At 45.8% G+C, this 21,635-nt stretch overlaps 1 protein-coding gene across 3 annotated transcripts in view; it reads right to left on the bottom strand.

Annotated features, from left to right (window-relative positions):
• The window catches only part of SLC24A3 (solute carrier family 24 member 3), a 502,919-nt gene that overhangs the window by 132,072 nt on the left and 349,212 nt on the right, over positions 1 to 21,635 (bottom strand). The gene's annotated exons all lie outside the window — the stretch shown is intronic.

The following is a 21,635-nucleotide window of genomic DNA, read 5'->3' as shown; positions in this document are numbered from 1 at the left end:
GTTGGGGAAGAACCCTGATGCCCTGACTTGTGTGTTCCCCACCATCACCCAGTTTCCCCATGGGATTGAGTGCCAGATGTCTAGGGCAGTAACCTGCTTGGCAGCACACCAGAGGGTGCTTCCTTGTCTCCTTTGTCTGTCTCCCACTCTCCCACTCTACCAGTAGGGTTTCCTGGGGTCCAGTCCCAAATACGTTACTTGCTCTTGAATCTTTGTCTGAACATCTATTTCTAGGGAATACAAAACTGGATATGGGGAAAAGGTTCCAAGATCTGGTGTCCCCAGATTCAGTGTCATTTGCCCTCATCCAGGCGGCAAGGCGTGGCTTAGGGGATGTGGGTTAGAGCCATGAAAGAATGGTAAAGGTGCCCAATCCAGCTGTGCCATTCTGTCTCTAGCCAGAGTCATCTCATCTTTAAAATGAGCGGGGTAGGCTAGCGCATCTCTAAGGTCATTTTCAGTATTCACGCTCCACATCTTGAAGAAGAGAGAGAGCAACTGGAAGACCCCAATGTATGTCTGCATAAGTGAAATAATATCCGGTTAAAAAAATAGAACAAAAAACAAAAAGAAAAAAAAAAGAAAGGGGGAAAGAGGAGGACAATGGAGAGGAGGAGGAGGAGGAAGAAGAGGAAGGAGAGAAGAAAAAAGAAAGAAAGAATAAGAAAAAAGTACCAACTTCCAGGAAAAGCAACGGACTCCAGACAGTTCGTAAAGAAAACGAACAGTTTTTCACCTGAGTTCTCTGGTATGCAATCCAACACAGGCGTATTGACTCAGATGGATTCACAGTTCAAACCAAGATGAACAAGAGCTTGCTCAGTTTAATGGCAAACACCACAAAGTTCAGTTACTGTTATCTCTCCCACCAACTCACCACAATACAGAAACCCCAAAACCAAATGTTTTCTGATCTCCAAGTCCTTTTCCAGAGATAGAAACTTCTCCCATTACTTAAACATAATAAACATGGGGGAAGCCAGAAGAGGAAAAGGATGACTTTGTGTAGACTACTTGAAATGAAAGTTGCAAAGTAAAAAGGCTGCGCTGAGATTTTATCTTGCAAAAATAAAATGCAGAAACCTGATGTTTCCCTCAAGATTTACATTCCAAGAGCAACCATGCCCTGCTTGCTATAATGAACGAGGGAGGAATCGAGTGTTGATTATTCCTTGGTGTAATATCCCCATAACACAGTGGAAGACCATGAGATAACAATGCTCTTCCATGTTTATTTCCCCATAATCACAGAGAGAGCATGGGGGAAATAGTCAAGGCTTTCGTCCGGTTTTCCAAGTCTCTAATGCTACTCCTTCACTATTGGAGTCATCGTCTTTGGAAGGATATAGCACCTGTGTCTCCATCCTTGTCTTATGTTCTTCCTAGTTGTGAGATCTTCATTTACTAATGCTTTTGTGTGTGGGGTATAAGCAATTCTCCAGCACATCAACTTCATGAGATTTGCATTTTTGTGTGACTATACACTGTCTAACAAATAGCCATAAACTGGACAAAAAGACCAATATAACAAGTGGAAAAAGAGGCTACTGTTGAGCAGGGAAGGGTTCATGAGGGAGGCTCGTTTTTTTCAAGTGCTCGATTGTGTGTTTTGACAGCTCTGCTTCCCTATGCAAACTGCTTAACAACAGGGGCTCAGATAATGAATACTGTGCATAGATCAGTGAGGATCCCTGGTTCCATTATACATTATAGTTTCTTTGTCCACTTCAAGAATATCATTCTTTTTCTTTTTAAAAGCCTTATTGTTACATTGTGATTTTATAGAGACTATAAAAGCATTCCTGAAAAATAGAGCAAATGTTGCTAATCTGCAAAGAAAAGTTACTTAGTTATGGTTCTTCATGGAAGCATGTGTGTGGACATGAGACACCAACAAACAGCACACAGATATCAAAGGACCAGCTTTAACTTGGGTTGTAGAATAATGTATTGGGATCTTGAAAACAGTACAGTTCATCTGGCAGCTAATCATGTTGCCTTAATGGTGTATTTAAACCTCACACTGCTAATTAATAGACACGAGTTTATGTATCCTCCCTACACCCTCACCACCATAATACCATCTTCAAAGAAAGCAAAAACCAGAAAAATCCATTTGGACAGGAAGGTATAGGAGTCTACTTGGGCTTATCATCTGCACACTTTGATAACAAAACTGAAAGAGGGCTACAGTTCAAAGAAGAGAAGATATGTCCCCCTGATGAAAACCAGGGAAGGCTTCTTGTAAGAGTGGCAGCCTTGAAGAACAAAAATGACTTGCACTTTCAGAATTGGGAGATGGTGTGGAGTGAACAGAGAGAAGAAAGGAAGTTCAGCCAGAAGGAACAACACATATGTGCACACTTTCCTAGAGGTAAGAGAATGAGGGAAAGACACAACGAGCTACAAATGTGGATAGACAGTCAGAAATGGGAAATTGCCACCACGATGTGACCACACAAGACAGGCCTAACAGGCAAAAGATGATGGAGATTCAGAAAGTTTAGCCGATGTGAAAATGGACTTGAAGAGAGGCTGAAGGGCAGAAGGACAGGGATAAGGGAACTCTGGAAGTCCAGATGACCAAGAGTGAAGGTCTGCACTGGATCGTGTCAAGTGACTTGAAAGGAAGGGACAGATACAAGAAATGCTGTGATGGAGGAATCAATCAGGTTTGACAACAGGCTGGATGTGGAGCGTCTGCCATCTGAGGCTTAAAGTGTGAGACAGAACAGAAAGGGTGTGTACTCAATGAACTTGAAGAACTCAGATGAGATGGTGGGATGGTGAATTTTCTGTATCAACTTGACTGGACCATGGGGGTACCCAGACATTTGGTTACACATCCAGGCATGTCTGCCAGGGTGTTTCTGGATGAGACTGCCCTCCCCAATGTAGGTGGGCCTCATACAATCTATTGAAGGCCTGAAGAGAATAAAGAAATGATTCTTTCTCTCTGCCTGTCTTTGGGCCAGGACACTTGTCTGCTGCCTTTCTACTTGGACTGGAACTTACACCAATGACTTTCATGGTTCTTAGGCCTTTGGACTCAGGGCTCCAGCTTGCTTTCCCACCCTGCAGATCTTGGGGCTTCTCAGCCTCCATAATCATATGAATCTATTCCTTATAGTAAGTCACTTTATAGGCATGTGACTGTGTGTGTGTGTGTGTGTGTGTACATTGGGAAGTGGGGGTGGGATAAGGAGGTGAGTTGTTTCTTATAGGTTCTCAAAGAGTACCTTTGAGTTGATTCATCTTTCTGCTGGCTCCCTATAACTGTCTGGACCCACTCAACTTGTCCATCTCTCCTTCATGCCCACATGTCCAATCATTAATTCATGAAAGGGCCTGAGGGGCTGCAGTGGGGCAGGACTGACAGGTGAACCAGGTACAAAGCACAGTTTGGTCACACACCACGCACATACACACTGGAATGGCCAAAAGAGGCTGGACTCAATGCACCACAATAGGGTTCAGTTCACAGTCTGACAGTTACTAACTGTGTGTGTGGACAAGCCACACCTCCTTCTGAATATCAGCCCACCCATCTGCCCTGATCATTGTCCTGTGGTTCGTGACCTTCCCTGGCGTTCTTCTCTCTACATCCCCAGTCCTGCATTCCCTATGTCCCTCCAATCTCCCTCTTACACATGAGGGACACACAGATGCTCTCTATTTATATTTATGGACAGAGAAGAGGTTAGTTAGCATACTTCCTTGGGCTTTAAAACTTCACTGCTCAAAGTCAGATGAATAGCATTTGCAAACTAATAGTTCAGAGTCATATTTACAGAGAGGTTTTAAAGCTTCATTGGAGCTTGAAATCCATTATAAGAAATGTGTTTCTGCATTTCAGTACCAACCAATTTTTAAACACTCTGAGCTACAGAATAAAAAATAAAATCAATACCAACTGCCATTAATTCCACGGGCACTGCCTGAACCATTCCCAACCAGAATCATCTCTGCTGTAAGAAGCTCTGTTAAGTGACAGAAGTCCCCCTCCCCCATGCTGGAAGCCCTAAGCACTCAGCAGGTAGTAATTAGAACAAGACAAGTCCACACACATCAGTGAGCAGCATGTTCACGTGGAACCTAAGCAGGCAGCACACCCTCATCTGCACCACAGAATAACTCTCAAGGGGAGGAGTCTGTTGAGCATGGAGCCCTGGGCATGACGTCAAGGGCCCACTTTATCTCAGGGACAGAAAGAAAGTGGGGGGGGGGTGGCTGGCTAGTTAGGCCAGCTCTCCTTTGCTGGGCCATTCACCATGGCCAAAGAGCAAGCCCAGTTGGGGGCATCAGGAGGCCCAAACTAAGGATGATTTCAGGCTTCAGGGACAACTACTGCCAGGCTAGGAATTCAAGCTGGGTGTCAGAATGGCTTCAGATAGTGGTCATAGCTGTTCAGAGCAAGAACAGGTGAGGGACAGCCTCTTCCTTTCACATCCCACTCTCACTGCTGCTTCCAGCCACCATTCAATGGAAGAGCTCGGAAGAAAAGCAGCCTCATAGGTACAACTTCCTTTTTCTTTCCATAGCTATTAGGTTGTACCAGTTTTATTTTGGTGTGGCCAAGTTCAGTAGACTGATTCATGGGAAAACTGCAGCTCTGACAATTTAGTGGTTGTGAGTTGCTGGAGAAAATGATGAAAAAATCAGGTCCCTAAACAGAGTCTCCACAGGTGGATGTAAGAAAGCTTGTGCTGTAAAGAATATCTTTTCAAAATGAAGACAGCACGTGTTATGGTTCTGGATGAGCAAATCTGGTGATAATTCGAACACTAGTCTGTGGAATTGGACCTGCATCTCTTAATGGCAGTCAACATAAATTGCTAAAAAATCCTAAGAATCAGTTGACATCATTTTCAGAAACTCACATGTTACTATTTATTACATTGTAGCACCAAAGCTATATTTTACAGGAAGAAAGAAAGAAAGAAAGAAAGAAAGAAAGAAAGAAAGAAAGAAAGATGAAGAAAAGCAAAGAAAACAAAAGAAGAAAGGAAAGGAAAGGAAAGGAAAGAAGGAAAAGGGAAGGAAGGAAGGAAGGAAGGAAGGAAGGAAGGAAGGAAGGAAGGAAGGAAAAAAGGAAGGAAAGGGGAAAGGGAGGAAGGGAAGGAAGTGAGGGAGGAAGGAAGAAGTAAAGAAATGAAAAAAAGAAAAGATCTTTTTGGTGGGGAAAGCTTAGTAAAAGTTCTAATTGGAAGCAGACTATTTAGGCAGTGAATTTAAGTGATTTAAAAAATTATAGAGGAAAAAATAGAAATCAACACAGTGTGAAAGTCTAAACATCAGACAGATGTGGTTGAACAGGGTGAGTATGGAGGTTTAATTAAATCTGATCAGTGAAGTGCTTCATACAGATTGTGAAATTACCTCTTTGCTTGGTCTTTGACCATTCCACACTGCTTTGGGTCTCCCCAAATCTAGGACCACTGCAGGACTGAGATGAAGTCAGTGCAGTCTGTTGCTTCTACCTGGTATTACTTGTTGGTCAAAAGTCAGATGCCACAGGCAGCCGTGCAGGGAGGTAAGAGCATAGACTATTCCATAGAACAGGTGTGGGCCTGAGTGCCTGTTCTGCCACCTCCTAGCAAGTCCCTGATATCTCTGAGCCTTTGTCATGGGTCAAATGGGGACAACTTTTACCATATTAGTTACCTACTGCTATGTAACAAACTTGCCCCAAACGAAGCAACTAAACACAATAAACAGTTATTACCTCACAGAGTTTTTGAGGGTTCGGAATTTGGAAATGGCTCAGCTGGGTCATTCTGGCTCAAGGTCTCACTAGGTTGCAGGAGAGATGTTAGTTGGGGCCAGTGTCATCTGATGACTTACAGGAGTGGAAGGAGCTGCTTCTAAAGTAGCTCAGTCATGGAGCGAGTAGGTTGGTGCTGTTGGCAGGAAGCCTCAGTTTCTCTCTCTCGACAGGGCTGCTTGAGTGTCCTCACAACATGGCTGCCTCTTTCCACAGAGCAAGTGATCCAAGAGAGAAAGTGAGGCAGAAGCTATGGTGCCTTTTCTGGCCAGCTTCAGAAGCCACACACATTGCCTTTTCCACAGTATACTATTGGCTACGTGGGTGATCCTTGTTCACTATGGGAGGGGAGCCAAGAGGCCTGAATACCAGGAAATGAGATGCCATCTTGGAGGCTTGCTACTGCATTTGTCAAGTATCTTCATTTTTCAAGTTAGGGTAATGACACCGTAATGTTATTATGAGGAATAAACAAGAAAATGCATATGTAGTGTCTGGCTCTTAGTGAAGCCTGTCCCCTTTCACTAGGATTTAGGCCGACGATAGTCTGGGAGAGAATAATACTATGGGGTACACTCAGTTTAGGCACCACAGGGAGAGTCTAGGAAGTAGGGGAAACTGGGCCTGAGTAGAAATCTGACTAATTACAACCCAAAAGTAATACTTGAGAGTTGGCTCGTCTTAAACTGTGAGGGGCCGTGAACAAAAGAGCCTCTCTGAAGACAGTCCCAATTTCAAATATTTCGATCCATTGTTCATAATAAACCACCAGACTGCCTAAGCGAATGCCAATACTTCAGCACCCGGATAACTTTCCAATTTAACTCTTGCACCTGGAAGTGGCATAAACCAAGTGTCCCAATATGGGCTTGGGAGGGAGGGGAAATGGGCCCCTGAGTGGGGGAGGCAAACATCAAGGCTTGGGACTAGCTAATCAAAACGGTTCACGTGAATTTGAAGGATAAAAGGATTGGGAATATGACAAAGAGGAGAAGGTGGCTAAGGCTAATGGGTTGCACACTCTTACAGGAACAGAACAAAAGCTGGTGAGAGCTGAGGGAGAGTAGGAGGGTCACTGGGGAAATTCCTCAGAGTCAGTGATTGGGGGTTTTGAGCCAGCATCCAAAGGCAGATGTCATGGGGACTCATACTTGGGTGGCTTTAGACATGCTGCCCATGTGGTATTAAGCTGGTTTTAGAACCATCTAACACCCTGACAGACCAAGATTAACATGAAGATTTCTGATCCTTTCCACCTTCTCTGACCTCTCACCAGGGAAAATGCCCCCAAGGAATTCTCTACAACACTGTCCTGACTGCAACAAACCCCTCACCAGGGCCTTTAGGAGCTGGCCCTACCTCACTCCAGACTCTCCCCCACAGCTCCCTGATCTCCAGAAGCACTGGCTTCCTTTCTCCTCCCCCAACTTGCCCCTTTGCTCCCATCTCATGATCCTTGCATGGAAGTTCTCTGCCTGGAATGTTCTAGGTGTTTACATGGCTCCTCCTTTGTACCAATCTTGCCACAGCCCCAAAGAGTCCTTTGTTTCCTGCAGCCTATGTGATGGTCCCATCCCACCCCTCACTCCCTGCTAGTCACCAAGGTGACCCTATTTTATTATCCTTGGAGCACTCCTATCTCAAACTACCTTGTTGGTTTATCGTGTGCTTGTTTACCATCAGTCTCCCCTTGACTGGAATATAAGCAGCACAAGGGCACAGGGGCCTGTCCTGCCTTGCAGTCACTTCCCTAAGCACTAGAACTATTGCCCAGTGAATGATCACTGATGGAGTAAGTGACTGGACTGCACTGCACTGGTGCTGTCCAGGGCTGCCCTTTGAGGGATAACGCAACTGGAGTCTCAGGCCTTCCTTGGAAATCCTGGCACAGATCTGGAATGATGGGCATCACGCAGACCCAGAAATGACAGAGAAGGAGGCTCAGCTGCTCTCATGTGCACCAGGCTCAGTGGGAACAGGGCACCAAGGACAGCTGCAGTTGGTACCCCAGGAATTCACAGCATTTTCTTGGGTTATGCACATATGTGGCTCCAAGGCTGGTGACAACACACCTAATGTCAGGATGAGCAAACAATTTCATGAACGACAACCAAAGAACTGAAGGCAAAATGTGTCTGGAAACTCTGAAAGCTCCGGGACCCTTCTTTCTTCTGATGGGGAGAGGACTTTCCTTTCTAACAGTGGCTAAGTGGTTTGACACCAGTCAGCACCACCAGTCAAATGGGTATTCAGACCCCCAAAGGATCTGGTCACAAAGACAAAGTCAAGGGGCACCTGAGTGGTGTGGTTGGTTAAGTGTCCATCTGACTCTTGATTTTTGACTCAGGCCATTATCTCCTGGTTCGTGAGTTTGAACCCCACATCGGTTCTACACTGAGAGCACAGAGCCTGCTTGGGATTCTCTCTCTCCCTCTCTCTCTGCCTCACCCCTATTCACACACACTATCTTTCTCTAAAAAGAAAAAAAAACTAAAAAACAAACAAACAAACCCCATATACAAAGTCAATTCAAGACTATCTGTGGAGTCCATTAATTTCCATCTCTGGTGGAGCTTGCTTGACACGAGCATTAAAAGCCCACAAACAACCTCAGAAATACCCACTATGGACCACCCCCTTTCACACTGCTCTTTTCTTTGTAAAAGGAGAGAAATTACGGTACCAAAGTTGGAAACATAAAAAGCCAGTATGCATCACCACCCCTCACTGAGTGACCTGGCTCAACAGCTGGGGACCTTCAGTGGGCAGATGCTATAGCTTGGCCAGGAGGGCTCAGACCAAAACCCCATAGAATGTAGGGCCAGGATTCAGTAGGACTAGTGAAATCAGCCCCAATTCTGGCAAAATCAGAGCCAGAGACTTGATTACTTGTAAGGATCCTTTTGCTTCTAAATCTCTCTTGGGGTTCCCAGGGGGAGATGGCAGGGTTTGGCAGTTGTGGCTAGAGGCAAGGGGAAGCCAAGAAGGCCAGAAGATGAACCTATCACCTGGGTAAAAGTCAGAGGTTTTCTGCCTCAATTTGGTTCACAACTTTGTGCAGAGAACACTGAGGCTTCTCTCAGGAAGACTCCCGTGGGCCTTCAACCTGGGCCCTGGGCCTTCACAGGTGTTATAGGCAAATCCAAGCCATCCAACGGCTCCAAAACACCTGTGTTTCCAAAAAGGAAACCAGCATCTTCACCAGGAACATCCCTATCCCTGAGCTTTGCCTCCCTGAGTCCAGTAAGAACCCACCTGGTGGACCCTCTCCACCTTTCCTCCTTTTTCCGAAATGCAGTGGACTCCCCTAAAAGAAAGACCATAGGCCAAGGGCACAAAGGGCTGGGCCACCCAGTCAGGGGCAACTCTCATCAATGTGGGACATTGGAAGGGCAAGCCTTCTGCTGTTCTGTGCTGTGGAAGGTCACGGCACTGTAGCCATGGCAATAGAAAGGGCTCTGACATCCATTCCATGCTATGCCACGTTTCAATACCTGCCATAGTCAGAGCATGTACAAATGTAGCTCAGAAGAGTCTGTTTCTGAAGCAAGACATCATCTTGGTTTTCACTCACAGTCCTCCGAGGTTGTCCATCTCAGCACTTTCTATAAGAAGTTCTAAAACAGAAAGACTTCAAGGAAACCCCATTCATGTAGACACTTCTAGACCAGAGAGAAGAGCTATCTGACATTCTGGGAGGACCTCTCTCTTCAATCGTGAGACGTGTTTTTCTACGAGCTTCTACCATGAGAGACCTCCCTGCGTTGTTTTGCTCCGCTGGTTTTTGCTCTACTGTGATTAAGGATACAAATTCTAGAACAAGACTGCCTAGTTCTGAATCCCAACTCTGCTATTCCTGGATGTGTGTTCTGGGGCAAATTTCCCCACTTTCCTCTCTGGGCTCAATTTTCTCATCTGTAAAATGAGAAAAATAATAGCTATGCCATGGGGTTGATGGAAGGATTACCTGAGTTAATACAGACATAATTTTGTATTAATTCATATGAAGTCCCAGTAAACATGAGTTGTTCATACTAAAACTGTCTTTAACTAGAAATAAAAATAGAATGTAACTGGAAGCAGAAGAATGGTATATATTGTTAAAAAGCAAAAAAGGAAACGAGGCAAAGACACTATGGGGAGCCTAGAACCCATATTTTTAGCAGCTATGTGTCACAGTGATCAGAGACAGAGCAAGGGAGTGGGAAAAAGAAGATTTACTGTATGATGACCAAGATCTTGACATGATGAAGGCCAGTGGTCTCATGCTATCTAATAACTGATCTAGACCTGAGTCCCCCCACTGGGGACGACTGCATCCAGGATCCTAAATCTAATTTTCCATGCCCCAACTGCAGCCACAGTTTGACCTTGGGGAAAAAAATTCACAAACAAATAAAGCACACCCAAGCCATTTTCTTCCCCAATTTCCTGGAGAGTGGCCGCTCATGTATATCCACTATCAGGAAAGAGAGTTCCCCTCCCTGCTGTGTAAACAGAAGCTGCCCCTTGGTTGAGTCAGGGGGAGGGAAGCCCCAGGCCAACCTCTACTCCATCTTACTTTGCCTGTAAAAGCCAGACATTTGGTACATGAGCTCTCCCGTTGCCCCAAATGGTCTGCATGCTATCTGGAAAGGTTAATGATATTTTTTTTATTTCTCACTTGAAGATTCAGGCTCAGGTCCAGTCTTAAGGTTTCCATTTAAATGCAGAGTGATATTTCCCTTGCAGGAAAGAGCAGATGGATCAGGAGGGCATAAATGTCTCACTTCACATAAATAAAAGGAGAGTGGTCTGGAATAGAAAAGGTTGGACTATAAAAGTGTTTTGCTATATTAAAAAAAAAAGCAAAACAAAATCTACAGAATTTTCCTTGGTTGCTTCCCCATTTTTGAGTTGCAAACTGAGTCCTAGTGACTTCGCAAGTAATGACAGGGTTTGTCGGGATAAAGATGCCCCCATGGTACCGCAGCCTAGTATGATCTGATAAAATATCCCAGCTCTCTCTGGACCCAGGGAAGGTAGGGGAAAGGAAATGATAGAGAATATGGTAGGGATTTCAAAGGTCTTATCGGGCTTCACCACATGCAAGAGCATGACTACCAGCAGTCTATGGAGCTCCCAGGTGTCAGCTGTAAATGCACAAAGACTGAGGTTGATATGAGATGGGCAATGCCATTCAGGACTCAGGTGTCACCGCATCTGAGGTCCTAGAAGGAGCTAATCAGGGCTTTCACCTCAAATGACCCCAAGAGGAATGGTGTCTCTGTAAGACAGCTGGGCTGGGCTGCTCAGGCTGGTTGAGAACGACTGTTAGTGGTGAAAGCTGCCCAGCAAAGTGGCTGGTGAATAACAGATGGCTGATCAGACTTCAAATTAAAAAAAAAATAAAATAAAATCTAACAATGCATTTTGGCCCCCTTACCAGGTTTCTGGACCTGACACACCAGGATAGAATTTAGAATATGCTAGAGGATAGGCTGGCTCTTCTCTGAAAACAAACCCTCCTCATTTCTCATGATTGATTTGGACCCATTTGTATCACCAGGACCCATTTACATGGGTCACGGCAAAAGTCCCGAGTCTTCCATGATTTAGCTCATTCTGTCATCTCCATTTCCAATTTGTCAGCAAATCCTCTTGGTGCTGTCTCCAAAAATATTCTAAATCAAACAACCTCTTCTGATCATCATTACTGCCCCCAATTCAACTCACGCCTCACCACAGGCTGCCTAACTAGATTCCCTGCCACCATCTTGTCTCCACAGGGTGCCTTTTTACTCAGGGTAGTTGGACTAAATCTCCCAAATTACAAAATAGGTCATGTTACTCTATAGCTTACAAACTCCAATGGCTTCCCACCACAATCTGCTTCCACCAGAACTCTCACTCAGCCACACTCCACCTTCACTAGGCTCCAAACGGGCCCTTTCTCTGACCCATGAACATGTCATGCTTTTTGCTGTCTGAACACCCACTCCTCTTCCCCAGATTTCCATGGAGTTTGCCTTCATGATTTGGGGTGCTTTGACACGCTTTTCCTGACCACCCGTCACCTCCTATTCCAATGTACTTCCTTTAAGAACTTCCTGTTTTGTGCTATTACTTGATCATTTATTGCTTTACATTCTCTTCGCCTGTGTTTCCCTACTGGCCTACGAGATCTAGAAAGGCAGGAACCTGTCCAATCTTGTCTACCTCTGTATGCCCTATGCCTGTACATAATAGGCAGTGAATGGAGCCAAGAATGGAAGTCCGCATAAAATCACTAATTAGATCTCACGACTTTGTCTCAAACCCTTCCCAGAGAGTTTCTGCTGTTCCAATCCACTTTGTCTTTGAGGTACTTGGTGGCAAGTTGTGACATTCATCCCTTCATCCGTCTATCCCCCGAACACCTGTCACAGAGTTCCTGAGCGTGTTTGTGCCAACTTATGTGACACATATATCCATACATCTGATCCATATATCCATCCTCCCCCTGCCCCATGTCCAGGGTGGTGTTATCAGTCAGTCACTTACCACAGATCGACTGAGTGCTTACCATATGCAGGGGGCACCCTCAGTACCTCAAATATAGTTGGAAATAGGTGTATCCAGGCTGGACCCTCAGGGAGCTCACACCACACACCATGATTCCCCACTGGCAGAAAAGTGCTTCCCTACGGTTCTGCAGCCTCTTCATGCATCTCATGGTTGCTGGGGATGGTGGTGGTCACTGCATACACCTTTCCTGTTGCCCTTGGCATTGGTGTTTTCTTATTCTACCTTGTGAGGTTAGCAGGCCAGCCTTTTACACTGTCCCAGGGCAAGAGCTGTCTATCTGCTTGAATGGCATGTTCCTTCTGCTCAGAGAGACTCAAATGTTCAAAACAGTGCACAGAACCAGAATCTTCATTTCAGATGATGCCATTTTCTTCATGGAGTGGAACAGAGTAGTATTTTCTCACTCCATAAAATTATCAACACTTACAAAGGTGCTTTCCCTAGAAACCCCTTTCTAAATCCTTCTCTTCTCCCACCTACTCTCTGTGACCCTGAATTTGCTTTATTTTTCTTCCTAGCATTGACCACCACCTGGCATCATATGTCATCTCCTCATTTCACTACCACACCACCTAGGTACCTCAAACTCTATCACTCTATCTGTCCTCTATCTCATCTATCAACCTATTATCTTTGTTGGGTATTTAACATCCCACATCCCACTACTAGAATGTAATTTTTTCACTAGCATCTCTTCTGTGCCCAGACCGGTGCCTGGTACATACTAGGTACTCAGTAAACATTTGTTGCATCAATGAATGAAATTACTGCCCAAAGAAAGAATATAATAAACATTTCCTCCCAGAACACAATCGATGGATTACTACCCTGACTTCAAATTCACAGATGATAATACAAAGAGACAAAACACCTTTAATTAACATCGTTGTGCAGACAAGCTTGGGATTTTAAGTACTGGGTATTCTTGGCATCTGGGACTGGAAATGGCTCACGCCATGGACACACGGCCCACAGCTCCCTGGAACCAAAGCATAAAATCTGTTCTGTTCTGTCATAGCTCATGCAATGCCCTCTGTATATGTGTGTGCGGGGGGCGGGGGGAGCAGGGAGAGGAGGTGACAAGAGCTAAGACCAGGGTGGACTCTGATGGCCACCTGGCAGAAGGCCTTCTTTGCCCTGCTGCAGATATGCTTTCATGACTTGGTAACATTGTGTTTTCTTTTATCACGGGAAGCTTTCCAGCAACTTTCTGCCTGGGGTGGAATTAGAAGGCCATGATTAGAATTCCTCACCTCCCCTAGGGCTGTCTGCAGGCTCTGGCTGTGAATAAAGGGCAAGTGTCTTTAAGGGGGTCTCTGTGCCAAGTGCCGGGGTGCCTGGGCCCCCTGGAGCTTTCATGGAGCCCAAGTGTGGGTGCCCAGACCCAAGATGCCGGAGTCTGCCAGAAGAATATAAGCTCAGCAGACACCACATACACATTACATGTGGGGGTGAGGGAGCATGTGAGGGTCCCTTGAGGGCTAGTGTGGATGGCTGTAATATGGAGGGAGGGTGAGGCTCAGGCTAAATCTGCTCTCTGAGCTGGGCCAGAGAGACAACTAGTCACTTCGGTGCTGCTGCCTGGACCCCTGCAGCCCTAAAAGCCTCTCAAATTACTGGTTCTGTGATGGACATTGCCTAGCCTCTCAGAGTCTCAGTTTCCTCTTTTCTAAAAACAGTGTCCTCGGGACAGGGCTGTTGTGAGGATGAAGGGCGTTACTATAGGCAAAGTGGTGAGAACAGTGCCTGGCACAGAGTAAGGACTAAAGAGAAATACTACCTAAAACAAGCATCTGCCTGTCAGACAGACTTTTGTCTTCCCTGCATTCATCCTCAGTCAACCCCAGGTTCAGCTGCTGGTTGGGAAAAAGGACCTATAAACTGTCTGTTCACAGTTTATACTATCTCTTTCTGTGATGTCACTAAGGGGTAGCCTGCTCTGGTTCAATGTGGCACCAGCCCACAGGGTAGATTCCTGCTAAGAGCCCCACATGTCCACCCCAGGAAGCAGTGTGGGGGACGTCGTATCCACTTGGGCATGAGCATGAAAAGAAATGTTATTTGTGCCTAAAAGATGGACTCTGTTCATGGGGTGGTGCCCAGCTGTGATGGCTGTAAGGTTCTGGTCTCCTTGTAAGTTGAAAGTCTTTGCCAGCACTGAGAACAGTCCTCCCAAGGAGGTAACCAGCAACCTGAAACCCCATCCCCTTTGCTCACTTTCAAGGAGCTACCTGAGACTTAATTACATGAGAGGAATGTTCAGCCCCGGCTACCAGAGACTCCCATTTTCCTCCTCACATTTCTGGAATGATGTGTCTCAGATCTCAGTGACTGCTATGCACAGTCAGGCTGGATGAAGGGAGGTGACCTTAGCATTTTTTGCCACACACCCAAGGAGTACTGTTTCTGAGTACATCTCTTGTAAACCCACATGAAAGCAACAAAATAAAATATTGCCATGATCACTTTAAATCATGTCTAATGGCCTTACTCTCTGTTGATTTGGAAATGGAAATGAATTGGACAGAACGACTCAGAGGGGAAGTCAAATGAGATGGTTAGAGGGTCCAGTGACAGAAGTGACAGTGACAGAAGAGGACAAAAACTCCAATCAAAAAATTGGGCAAAGATTTGAACAAAGTCCCCATCAAAGAAGATACTGGATGGAAAGCAAGCATGTGAAAAGATGCCCAACACCATGACTCATCAGGAAGATGCAAACTAAAGCCAACCACACTCACTAGAATGGCTAAAACCGAAATAAAGCAAAACCAGCAACACCAAGTGCTGGTGATGATAAGGAGCATTTGGAGTCTCACATACTGCGGGGAATACAAAATGGTGCAGTCACTCTGAAAAACTGCTGGCACTTTCTTGCAAACATACTCACCACACAACCCAGCAATCCCACAACTAAGTGATCTGCCCGAAAGGAATGTGTTCACACAAAGACCCGTGATGGTCTCTGTTCACAACACAGAGACCTGTGTTCACACACAAAGACCTGTGATGGGCCTGGGCATTTTATCATTTGTGCTACACCAGCCAAGGGAAAGCAACCATTGACACAGGCTTTGTGCAGGAGACATTTATCTGCTTTGTATGATAATCAGGGTCCAAAAGCTATGTATTTGGGGTGGAACTCATCACATTCTTAGCTCTGGGCAGAAGAAGAAAATGGGTGTGTGGTTCTTGATTAACCTAAGCCAATTGGTTACTCTAGTTCCTTTGCCACAGTGGCTGGTTCAGGGATGGTCAGGTGACCCAAGGTGGCCCAATCAGATTTTTGCTTGATCATGCCAGGTGGAGGATGAGAGGTAGGGTGGCGGGGGAGACGTTCTCTTTCTCTCCCTGTCAATGTGGTGTGTGTATGTGAGTCGTGAAACTGCTATAGTCCTCTGCCATGAAGGATAGTCTGATGAAGGAGTCAGAGAAGGTTAGTGATAAGAGAATCACAGAAAATGGGCTGGAGCCCTGAGACTACGATGCCTGATGTCCATTTTCCTCTGTATTTTTTAGAGACACCAATAAATTCCCTTCATTTAATAGAGCAGTTAGAGGTGCTTTGTTGTTGTGGTTGTTGTTACCTGAAACTGAAAGCCTCTTAACTCAGCTAAATGTGGGTCCAAGAATAGATCTGACTTTAGGAGGACATTGCAAGGAAGCAGAACAAGCCAGAGACAGGTGTTGTAAGCCCAAGTCAAAGCTAACAAAGAGATCTGGGTTGAGGATGCAGAGGCCATCCAGACGGAGCAGTGCAGAGCTGGGTGGGTAATATTAATGGAACTCTAGGCCAGGAACAAGTGTGTGTCAAGGGAAGATTATTACCCGGCCTTGAAGGGAAAGTGGAGAATGGCCAGGGAAAAGAAATGGCCAAGAGACAGTGAGGGCAGCCAGTTACAGGACTGGGGCATCAAGGGGGTGGGGGGACAGTTCATGCCGCCTGGGCCAACTGCCCAGTGAAGGCTGCCTCTTGCCCAAGGCCAACCTCGGTCTGAGATGTGAGTTGAGCTGAGCCTGCAGGTGGGGCGCAAGCAGGCACATCTGCTCTTCTGATTTCAGTTGGTCTCAACTAGGGCTGAGGATGTCTTCTAGCAAGCTCTTCCTGAGGCAGGTGGCCATCAGGTGTCACTGGAAGAAACTCATATTTTACTGGAATGTGATAGATCCAGTGACTGCTCCAGACAGACCTGACCCTACCTGTGGTGACTCCCGCCCCACAAATTTTCCTCTCCTACTCACTGAATCAAATATTAAAGCATCCTGCCTTCAGGTGAGGCCTTCACCAGCACCCTCGAGTACTCCATGGACTACTCATTCTCCCTCGTGCACTTTCATCTCCCTTTCTAGGGTAAATGACAGACCTCCAGCCCCTGTTTTCAGGAATGTGTGTGTGTGTGTGTGTGTGTGTGTGTGTGTGTGTGTGTGTAGGGGGGTTTCAGCCTCAGTCCCCCAGCCCTGAGTCCCTGTTCTCAGTCCCCCAGCCTCTTGGGGAATCAGAACTGGAACATGATAAGATGTGTCGGGTTTTGTCTAGAGAACAATAAGCTAAAAACTAAGGTGTCCAGGGTAAACCAGGGTGGTCTGTGGGCTTCTCACTGTGTTTATTAGCTAGAATCCTCTGTTTTGTGAAAGTGAAAGTCAGGCGGTAGATGATGCCATCTGATTATAAGAGAAGCTTCTAGCTGAGTACTGGTTGGGCTCACCCATCCCGGACCATCACCATTGTGCTGACGGGTCCATTCTTTGCATTGCCCCCAGCTCCTACACTCCACACTTCTAAAGAACACATAAATGCTAGAAATCATCATAATAATGCAATAACAACATCTGGGAGTTTTAAGTCCTAGGCTCCCCATGAAGAAAGAGAATGGATTTTACAGGCAGCAGATCTGGGCTCCAACCACACTTCACCACCTCAAGGTAGCCTCTCCTGTACCTGGGTACCTGCTTCCTTGCTGTAAATGAGGACGATACAGTCTTAAAATGTCACAGGTGTATTTCTACGAATATTTATAAGGCACATTGTAGTGCCTGCATGCTTAAAAAATGATGGCTGGGATTGGTTTCTTTTCGATAAACAGTTTTGATCTGGGTTTTTAATTTTTTTTTCCATTTCTCTGCTGAAATTACCCATCCATTCATTTATTTTTCCCATCTGTCCCCATTTAAGATAGATGTTTTAAATTCTTTTCTACTAATTCTTGTATCTATATCATCTGCGGCTTGTTTCTGCTGCTGCTTTCTGTGGTTATGAGCCCTATTCCTGCCTCCTCACAGGCTTTGGATTTTATTATTGCATCCTGGAAATTATATACAGAAGAAGGGTGAGAACTGAAGAATACTACTGATGTTTCCCCTCCCAGAAATTTCATGTCTGCTCTCACTGGTAAGCTAAAGCAAGGAGGTGATTATTCAGATCTCATTTGATGGGGACTGAGCGGTGGGCCACCTGTGGTCTGCCCTACCTCCCACCCCCAGCTTCTGAAGGAAGGGCTAGTCTCCTAGTTCTCAGGGTTGGATTTCGGATTCCTCGATTTCGGGTATTGGGAGAATGTGAGAGACGGTGAAGATAGGATGGTTTCTTTCTGCTTCTCAGTCCTGCCTTCACTTCTGTTTTCCCAGAAAATTTGGGGTGGGGTGGAGAGGATCAGTGTCCTCTGTCGAGCAAATTATTATTGTTTGTGACAGTCTTCGTATGTGACAAACTCCAGGACATCCCAGCTGTCTCCGGCACTGCCAGTAGCTCAGTTGGCTTATCTCCACCTGGCAAAGTTCTGGATCTTCACAGCCGTCTGTCCTCCCTGCATCCAGACCTGCCAGGACTCAGCTCTCTTACAAAGGGCTCCTCTCTCTGGAAAACAGTTCATCAAGTCTCTCCTGCCTCCATTACTCTCTGATATCCTATATACAAGTATGATTTTTGTATTATCCAGACTGCTTTTTGGTGTTCCCATGGGAGCTAAGGCCTTCTGCGTCCTAACTGGAAGCAGCAAGTACCTAGAATGGTAGTTGTTATTTTTAACACTAGAGGAAATTCCCTAAATGCAGGATGTCCTGGCCTTGAACTCTTAATAGTCAGCCTAATATTAAAGCTTGTGTTTCATCCAGGGGAGCTGAGAATGAGACCCTGCAGGTGGTTTATTTTTAAAGGCTTAGTCAAGTTTGTAGCAAATGCTTTATGAGTTCACTCCTGTCTCCCTACTTTAACCATTTTGGGTCTTTCTAGGGCCCAGCCTCTAGGCCTCTTAGCTTGGGGGTTTTCCCTGGGCTCCAAAGTCCATCCTGCCCATGTCCAGCAGAAGCAGTCTTTACCAACGATTGGCGGAGGTTGGTGGATAAATGCCCCAGCTCCCTCCCCCTTGGGTTGGATACCTCAGGGACCTGTGTTCCATACAGTCGTCCATTCCCCCAGAAGTAAATCCCAGCTGCTTACAGTGGTATCTTACTTGGTAACACACTTTCCTTGGCTACTTTGTCTTCTTAGTCTCACTTCCTTCTGTCTGGCATGTCCTGGGATCCCCTTTCAGATAAACTACCTGCCTTTGAATCATTGCTCAGATTCTCCTGCAGAAACCCAACTGAAGGCAGGTGTCAAGTCAAATATGCAACCTCTGGGTGCTGCTCGGGTTTGCGCATGGGGGCCAGCATGGACAGGGCGTTAACAGAGAAAGGTGAAATCAGCGAAGGTTAGATGGACCTCACAGGAGAACAGCAGGCACATTTCGAGAATACAAGGAGGGCTGATGCTGGAATTCTTTATTATAAACCGGAGCCATGTGCCAGCCTGGAATAACCGGAATATGAGCATCCTAATTTGGGATGCACTTAAACTGTTTACTCTCTGTGGTTTTGTCTTTAAAGCCTAACATGCTCCGGATGGTGGATTTAAATTCATAAGTACATTGTTTCACAAAACTGGCATGAAGTTCTTGCAACACAATATGCAAAATGCATTAGTATGTTGCATCCAGAGCTTAGTGTTCTCGCTCTTATTATGTTTTGTTTTTAAATAAAGAAAAATTGTAGGACCACAGCCCTGTAAATGTCTTGTGGGGATGCCAACAACCGCTCTATAAACCACTCTCGCAGAAGCAATTTTCCTCTTGTCCCACAAAACTCCCAAAAGCACCTTAGGCGAACACCAAAGCACTGGGTATGTTTGCAAACTGCAAATACGACAGACATTTAATTACATCGAATTCATCAGAACCCTAATTGAGACAGGAACTCAAACCTTACTGCTTAATTACTTGGATTTCAGAGGAGTAACAGACTTGGACATGAGCAGCCCTTCGGGCCGGAATACATTAGAAAGAGGCCCACGGGCACTGGCGGGGAGTTCTCCCAGCCAAATGAAAGTGTGGAGCCACATAAATAACCATGCTAAGTGAGACCCATGACTGGATTTATTAATCAGTTCAATCCCCAATATCCAGCCCTTGCTGTAATGTTCCGCTGCACTGGCTGCATCACCTGGGAATGTTTGTTTCTCAATATGTAAGGGAATGTTCATTTCTCACAGTTTTTCTTTCCCTCCCGCTGATCAGACAGCACAGGGACGAGGACCAGTCCTCTGAGATCGTTCTTTGATCAACATCTCTTCATTTTGGTTTTCGTGTAGAAGACCTTCTCCTTGACCTTCCCTTCCTTCCCTACCTGGTATCCCATGGCTGTTCCACTAGCTAGTTGATCCCATCAACTTCTCAGCCAAATTATCACAGTGACACAAGGTGGGATTTGGAGGTGAGGACCCCATGGCTCTTCTGAGAGCTGATAATGGTGTCTTTTATTGAGCATTTACCATGTGGGCCGACTCCTGCTTAATGATGAACATGTGAACGTTTCATCCTTATGGTGATGCTAGGTGGTAGGTGGGCTTACACCCACCCGCTCCATAGATTTGAAAACACGCTCAGAGGAGCGATAAAGTCACTTCTCCAAGATTTCACAGCCAGCAAATGGCAGCGTCAGGATTCAAACCCTGGTCAGTCCTGTTCCTGGGCCCACGTTCTTTCTAAAACAGAATTCTTCTCCCTCTGCGAAGACTTCAGGGACTCCACAAACTCCTAAGGAAGAGAGGTGGATTGTCTCAGCAACCTCCAAGTGGGGAGGAGACAAGAAAAAGCAGAAGGAGGTGCCAGCACCCAGAATCATCATGTGGGCTACAAGGTTGTGGTGGGTTCTTCTCTCCATGATGGTGCAGGGTTGTGAGACGAGCTTGGCAAAGACCTTCCAGAGGGAGTAAAGTGACTGATACCAGCACATGCTAAAGTTCAGGAAGCAATCTGCCTTCTAAGCAGGCATCCTAACCAAGCCAGTGATTAACTGCATTGCTAATAAATTATGAATCCAAGTGAATCCAAGCCACTTCATATGTAATTAGTTGCATGGCATTTACTAGATACTTCCCAGTCACTTGTTTCATTTCTTTACGTTGCTTCTCCCCCTTTGGGCTTGCCTTTCCATCAGGCAGCAGGTACAAATGACTAATGAACTAATGACAACACGAATAACGGCCAGCCTAATGATCATACTGCTAATGGTGACAATGCTAATTAAGAGAGTGTGAATGGCAACAGCTTCTTCTGCAGGATGTGACTATTCATCTCCGGAGGGCAACAAGAAGACGGTGGACACAGACGAGATCCAGGGAAGTGCAAACAGCACTGAAGGCGTGGATGGAGACTCGTTTTTTTTTTTTTTTTTTTGGGGGGGTGATTTTTTTTTTGCACTAACTATATTTATAAGAGGTCTAAAAAGCATCATATTGTGGGTCCACAGAATCTAAGGTCAGACATGATGGATCAAAAGGATGAGAAAAAGAACATGTCAGTCTATCAAGTTGGGGAGAGCTCAATCACCACGTGTGGACACAGCTGTCCAGGAGCTCCAGAAGTACCCTTCACTTGGGGGCTCTGGAGCTAATTCCTGATGAGATTGACGTGTCCCTCTGCCTGTCACCCACAAGCAGCAAGCCCACTAGGCAACCTGGACAAATCATTGGCATGAAATGACGGCAGTTAGAAACAGGCAGTGGAGAACAGCAATGCTGTGCCATGGGCCTCCTGCAGAGGCTCTCCAGTCTGCATTAGAGAGATGGGCAGGGTGGGACCCCTGGCCGTCTGACTAGACAACAGAGGGGCCTCAGAAAGGGTGTGAAAGAAGGTTCAAAGGATTGTTCCTTAGCCCTTCAAACCAGCCCACCACCTCCAGTAGAGCCTGTGGCCCCCACAGTGAGGCAGCTGGTTAGCATCACCAAGCTCCTCAATATTGCAAGCAGAGTGCCATCAATGGGCTTCTTGAAGGTGCTTTTCCTAGAAGA

The sequence above is a fragment of the Panthera tigris genome, chromosome A3 (assembly GCF_018350195.1).
Source record: "Panthera tigris isolate Pti1 chromosome A3, P.tigris_Pti1_mat1.1, whole genome shotgun sequence".
Lineage (NCBI taxonomy): Eukaryota > Metazoa > Chordata > Mammalia > Carnivora > Felidae > Panthera > Panthera tigris.
Note: the sequence above shows the minus strand (reverse complement) of the source record. Positions and strands in the feature narration are given on the sequence as shown.